This window comes from Salvelinus sp. IW2-2015, unplaced genomic scaffold (assembly GCF_002910315.2).
Source record: "Salvelinus sp. IW2-2015 unplaced genomic scaffold, ASM291031v2 Un_scaffold5474, whole genome shotgun sequence".
Taxonomy (NCBI): domain Eukaryota; kingdom Metazoa; phylum Chordata; class Actinopteri; order Salmoniformes; family Salmonidae; genus Salvelinus; species Salvelinus sp. IW2-2015.
The window spans coordinates 1-6,522 of record NW_019946739.1 but is presented as its reverse complement, the minus strand read 5'-3'; the positions used below and the strand labels follow the sequence as shown (position 1 = coordinate 6,522).

The window sequence follows — 6,522 nt, the reverse complement described above, 5'->3', positions numbered from 1 at the left end:
TCAGAACCCAACTGGGTTCTGGTTTCAGAACCAACCTGGTCGGGTTCAGAACCAACCTGGTTAGCTGGTTTCGATCCAAACCTGGTCTGGTTATCAGATCCAACCTGGTTGGTTTCCAGATCAACGCTGTCTGGTTTCAGAACAACTGGTTGGTGTTCGAACCAACCCTGGTATGGTTTCAGAATCAACTGGTTGGTTCAGATCAACCTGTCTGGTTTCCGAGATCCAACCTGGTCTAGTTTCAGATCAACCTGGTTGGTTTCAGATCCAAACCTGGTCTGGTTCAGATCCCAACCTGGTCTGGTTTTCAGATCCAAACCTGGTCTGGTTTCATCAACCTGGTCTATTTCAGACCCAAACCCGGGTCTGGTTCAGACCAACCGGTCTGGTTTCAGACCACCTGTCTGGTTTCAGACTCCAGACCTGGTTGGTTTTCAGAACCAACCTTGTCTGGTTTCGATGTATTGTTCAAGGTCAGTTCAGGAAACCAACCTGGTCTGAGTTTCAGAACCAACCTGGTGTGGTTTCAGAACCACCTGTATGGTGTTCAGATTGCCAACCTGGTCTGGTTTCAGATCCACCTGGTATGGTTTCAGATGTATTTGTGACAGGTCTGGTATTCAGGGTACCAACCATGCCTCCCTACTCCTAAGAGTGTGGCGTTCACCTTTATTCCTTTTCATGAGTGGCTGTCAGTGATCGGGGGGTCTGGCTGTCCAGTGATCGGGGGTCTGGTGTCAGTGAATCGGGGTCTGGCTGTCAGTGATTGGGTCTGGCTTCAGTGATCGGGTTGCGTCAGTGAGATCGGGCGTTGGCTAGTCAGTGATCGGGGGTCTGGCTGTCAGTGAGTCGGGGGTCTGGCTGTCAGTGATCGGGGGTACTGGCTGTCAGTGCCATGGGTCTGGCTGTCAGTTGATCGGGGGGTTATGCTGTCAGTGATCTGGGTCTGGCTGGTAGTGGATTGACATGGTTTAACTGTTTCCTCTGTTCTTTAGAGAAGAACGTTTGTCTTTCCTGAGACTCAGCCCTGGATTCTACTAACGTGGAGCATCCTTCCAGACATTCTGACTGGTGAGGGTGTCCTCTGTTGTCTGTGCATTGACTGTTTTCTATTAGATTTAATACAGTTCATGATTATTGTAAATGGGCTATAATGTATCTGCACAGGGTTTAACAAGGCCAGAGGAATGAGAGAAGAGACCAGTGGTTGTGGGTTAGGTGATCGATCTCCGCCGCGTCGGAGGACAATGCGCTTCCTGAATTACCTAAATCACAACTGTGGACCAGATGGGCTTCCTGAATTACCTAATCACAACTGAGACAGATGAGCTTCCTGCATACCTAATCACAACGAGACCGATTGAGCTTTCCTGCATACCTAATCACAACTGAGGACCCGATGAGCTTCTGAATAACCTAATCCAACTGAGGACAGATGAGCTTCCTGAATACCTAATCACAACTGAGGACCAGATGAGCTCTGAATACCCTAATCACAGCTGGAGACAGATGAGCTTCCTGAATACTAATCACAGCTGAGGACAGGTGGGCTTCCTGGAATCCTAGGATCACAAACAGCTGAGGACCAGGTGGGCTTCCTGAATACCTATTCACAACTGAGACAGATGAGCTTCACTCGAATTGCCGGGCCACTGCTCTGATGACCAGGAGCCTCGGTCACTGCTCTGAATAGAGCCCGGTCACTGCTCTAACAGGGCCCTCGGTCCACTGCCTGAATAGGAGCGCTCGGTCCATGGCTTGAATAGAGGCCTCGAGTCCACTGCTCTGAATCAGGAGCCTCGGGTCCATGCTGCTGAATAGGAGCTCGGTCCACGTGGCTTGAATAGAAGCCCGGTCCATGCTCTGAACAGGAGCCGCGTCCACTGCTCTGAACAGGAGCCGTCGGTCCACTGCTCTTGAACAGAGCCTCGTCCACTGCTCGAACAGGCCTCGGTCCACTTGCTCTGAATGGGAGCTCGGTCCACTTGCTCTGAACAGGAGCCTCGGTCCCACTGCTCTGAACAGGAGCCTCGGTCAAATGCTCTGACATAGAGCTCGCGTACCACTGGCCATGCTGTACTAACACACACAGTGTGTCAAACGGGAAACGCTATGCGATTCTATTGGTCTGATTGTGTTAGATCATTTCCTGTTAAATGGGGTAAAGTACGCGTAACGGGGGTAATTCCTCCTTCTCTCTCTCTCCCTTCCTATCCTCTTCTCGTCCTGTCTCTCTCCCTCCCTGCCTGTTCCGTCTCTCTCTCTTCTCTCCCTCTCTCCTTCTCACCTATGCTTCCTCCTCTCTTCCTCACTCCTCTCACTCATCCCTCCTGTCTCGGGTTCTCTCTCACTCTCCCTCCTGTCTTCTCCTCCTGTCTCGCTCTTTCCTCTCTCTCCCTCTCTCTTCCTCCTGTATTCACATCACCCTCCCTCCTGCAGAAAATCTATCGCATTGCGTGTCTCAGAAAACAGATGTCGGACCGACGAGACAACACATGTCGCGCAGCAACAACGTGGGTCAACATCCAGGGTGCAGCCAACGGAGAATAAACCAAAGATGCAGTGTTGTCAGAGCATCTAACAGCATCACCAGGTACCTGCTCCCCCCTGACCCCTGACCCCGACCCAACCCCCTTCTTAAAGGATCTGCTTGTCCCGCTGTTTGGAACACACTGGTGGCCAGTCTTACTGAGAGCTTGAGACAGTCTGTCTGAGACCATCTGGGGCGCTCTAGTCTGAAGCCAAGCCGGCAGCTCTAGTCACACAGTGCCAGCTCTATTCTGAGGACACAGCTGGGGCCAGGCTCTAGTTAGCAGCTGTGCAGGCTTAGACACAGCTGCTGTCCACTCTATACTGAACAAGTGCGTGCCAAGCTCTGACTTGAGACACAGCTGCTGGCCAGGCTTCTTAGACTGAGACACGGCTGCGTGGCAGGGCTCTGGCCTGGACACGCTGCGTGGCCAGGCTTAGCCTGAGACACAGCTGGCGAGGGCCAGGCTCTAGGATCTGATACTGCAGAGTTGAGGCTGCTCCAAAGTGTGATGGCTGCACACTCCATGTCATGGATTTTAAAGGCATTGAGTTGTAATAATTGGCTGAAGGGAGTTTCTTTACACCATTGTTAAATCCATGATGGGAAGTGTGCAAGTATTAGAACAACGTGTTGAGTCCGGTTCGATTCCTTAAGGACCCGTCAGACTTACAGCTGTTTGCGCTCGTTGGTTCCGTAAGGATCCCAGTCAGGACTATACAGCTGTGTTGAGCTCGTTGGTTCCTTAAGGATCCCAGTCAGGACTATACCTTGGTGTGAGCTCGTTGGTTCCTTAAGGATCCCCAGTCAGGACTATACAAGCTGTGCCTGAGCTCGTTGGTTCCTTAAGGATCCCAGTCAGGACTATACAGCTGTGTCTGAGCTCGTTGGTTCCTTAAGGATCCCCAGTCAGGATATACAGCTGTGTCTGAGTCGTGGTTCCTTAAGGATCCCCAGTCAGGATCTATCAGCTGTGTTTGAGCTCGTGTTGGTTCCTAAGGATCCCCAGTCAGGACTAATAAGCGTGTGTCTGAGCTCGTTGGTTCCTTTAAGGATCCCAGTCAGGACTATACAGCGTGTTGTGGCTCGTTGGTTCTTAGGATCCCCAGTCAGGACTATACGAGCTGTGTGAGCTCGTTGGTTCCTTAAGGATCCCCAGGTCAGGAATATACAGCTGTTGTCTGAGCTCGTTGGTTCTTAAGGATCCCCAGTCGAGGACTATTACAGCTGTGTGTGACCTCGTTGGTTCCTTAGGATCCGCCAGTCAGACTACAGCTGAGGTGTAGAGCTCCGTTGGTTTCCTTAGGATTCCCAGTCAGGACTCATGAGCAGCTGTGTGTGGCTCGGTGGTTCTATAAGGGATCCAGTCAGAGCTAATACAGCTTTTTCTTTCTGCCGTCTTTTGATATTTTATTCATATAGCAACTTTAATAATCAGACAAACGCAGAAGAATTCTTCACACGGAAAGTCTTCAATATATGATTTTACTGTTTTTTTTGTTTTTAGGTGTTATTTTATTAATTAATGTGAGGTTTGTTTCGTTCACTGTAAGAGCTTCAAATTGACTGCACATGTACTCTCATACCTGGCTGGACTGTTGTGACTCCAATGGCTCCCCCATTCCCTGATATAGTGCACTATTTACAGAGCCTTACCCTAACCAGAAGTAGTGCACTATAAAGGAATGCTTAAGGACACATTTGGGGGGCCTGGTGGTGTGCTTGCACTAATGGACAATGTCCTCTCGCTGTGGTACGTAATGCTAATAATGCTAAGGGTGATAGGCTAGAATCAGTGGTTATGTTATAATGCTAATGGTGATAGCTAGGGGTCAGGTCGTAGTAATGCTAAATGCAATGTGGTAGGTAGGGATCGTGCGTAGTAATGCTATAATGCTAATCGTGGTAGGCTAGATCAGTGGCTAGTAATGCTATAATCGCTAATGGTGATAGGCCTTAAGGATCAAGTGTAGTAATGCTAATTGTGAGGAGGTAGATTCAGTGGTAGTGGACTAATGATGCTGGGCAGGAGATCAAGTGGGTAGTAATGACTTATGATGCGGTGGGCTAGGGAATCGTGGTGTATGGCAAGGAGCTGGTAGACAGCAGGACAGGGTCAGAGGAAGGAGCTGGTAGACAGCAGGACAGGGTCAGAGGAAGGAGCTGGTAGACAGCAGGACAGGGCCAGAGGAAGGAGCTGGTAGACAGCAGGACAGAGCATCAGGGTCATATTCATTAGGGCACACAATGGAAAACAAGCATTTGTTATTGGTCAAGTTCAGGTAGCCTAGTCCCTTCCTGTTTGTCAGTTGTCTTCTTCAGTTTGGTGCATAATGACTACACCCAGCATTATAAACAGATCTGGGACCAGGCTAGAGCAGAATTAGGACACAGCTGCAAAGCATTATGGTGGTCATATCCTGTTAGAAGACCTGGACTTGAGGAGAATCCACACATTAGTCCTGAATCAAGGCTAGTCATGTCTCAGTTGTGATTAGGTCTTCAGGCAGATCTGGCTCTTGGCCCAGTGGATTGGATCACTCCAACACACACACACACACACACACACACACACACACACACACACACACGTCTATATCATGACACCGTATCAAACGTTCCAGTCTATAATACATACAAATCAGTCTGAGTTCTCTTCAGATACAGATCAATGCTGTAGAGAGCATAGAGAGACAGCCACTCACCAGTCAGAATGGTCTGGAAGGATGTCTCCACGTTAGTAGAATCCAGGGCTGACGTCTCCAGGAAAGACAAACCGTTCTTCTCTAAAGGAACAGAGGGAAACGGTAAACCATGTCAATCACCACTGTGTTAAGGTCTCTACCATTATGTAAATCTCTATGACATTACAGAGACGTCTTCCTATTTGAATAAGTAAAACCCTGAAAACTAACAGCCACTCATGGGTAAGGAAAATAATGAAACGGTTCACCCCACTACTCCTAGACCTCTTCCTGTGTGAGTTGGTACGGCACTGTCCTGCGTCGTCGGTGGGAACAGCCCTGAGCGGGCGCAGAGCACTCGTATCGCCTGCCCCATGCCACACACTGACCTGCGTCGTTGGTGGGAACAGCCCTGAGCTGGCGTAGAGCACTCGTATCGCCTGCCCCATGCCACACACTGCCATGCCACACACCTGACCTGCGTCGTTGTGCGCGAACAGCCCTGAGAGCTGGCGTCAGAGCATACCGTATCGGCCTGCCCCATGCCACACACTGCCTGCGTCGTGGTGGGAACAGCCCTGAGCTGGCGTGAGCACTCTTGTATCGCTGCCCCATGGCCACACATCGACCTTGCGTCGGATGGGAACCAGCCCTCGGAGCGGGAGCGTTAGAGCACTCGTATGTGCCCATGCACACGCGCCCTTGGCGCCGTGCAGCCGACGGCGAGAGCATTGCCTGCCATTGCAAACTTTATAGACTTTTCTACTGTAATTATTGCTAGTACGTTTGCTTCTTCCTGTGTACTCCGTGGTTGTTTTTTTTTTGTTTGTGTCGCACTGCTTTGCCTTATCTTGGCCAGGTCGCAGTTGTTAAATGAGAACTTGTTCTCAACTGACCCACTGGTTCAATAACAAGGTAGACATAAAATGAACGTAAAAAAACACACACTGACCGCGAATGTCGTGCCTCGTCGGTGGTCACAGCCCGGAGTGACGTCAGGTCACTCTTGTTGCCCGCCAGCATATTGACGATTGTTGCTGTTCTGCATGGTCTCTCAGCTCCTTCAGCCAACGCTCCACGTTTTCATATCAGGTGCTTGGCGATGTCATAGACAACAAGGCCCTACTGCACCACGGTATACTGTGGACAGGATGACAAAAGACACGCCTTTATAGTGGTGTTAGAAATTAAAGTAAACTGTGTAACAGGCTTTGAAATTGCCTAAATACATTGGGTCCATGCTTTGGACTGACTCCCATCTAATACATTGGTCCATGCTTCTTGACTGACTCCCCAGCTAAATGGCAA

The 6,522-nt window shown here is 50.0% G+C and overlaps 1 long non-coding RNA gene and 1 pseudogene across 1 annotated transcript in view; both read right to left on the bottom strand.

Annotated features, from left to right (window-relative positions):
- LOC139026677 (uncharacterized) overlaps window positions 1-3,689 on the bottom strand; it is a 5,714-nt gene extending 2,025 nt beyond the window's left edge. The window contains exons 1-2 of the long non-coding RNA XR_011478570.1: window positions 3,652-3,689; window positions 3,359-3,452 (exon numbers count right to left, since the gene is read on the bottom strand). This is a non-coding gene — a long non-coding RNA (uncharacterized lncRNA). The remainder of the gene's footprint in view (window positions 1-3,358; window positions 3,453-3,651) is intronic.
- LOC139026679 (ras-related protein Rab-11A-like) overlaps window positions 1-6,336 on the bottom strand; it is a 14,454-nt pseudogene extending 8,118 nt beyond the window's left edge.
- Window positions 6,337-6,522: the final 186 nt, after the last annotated feature.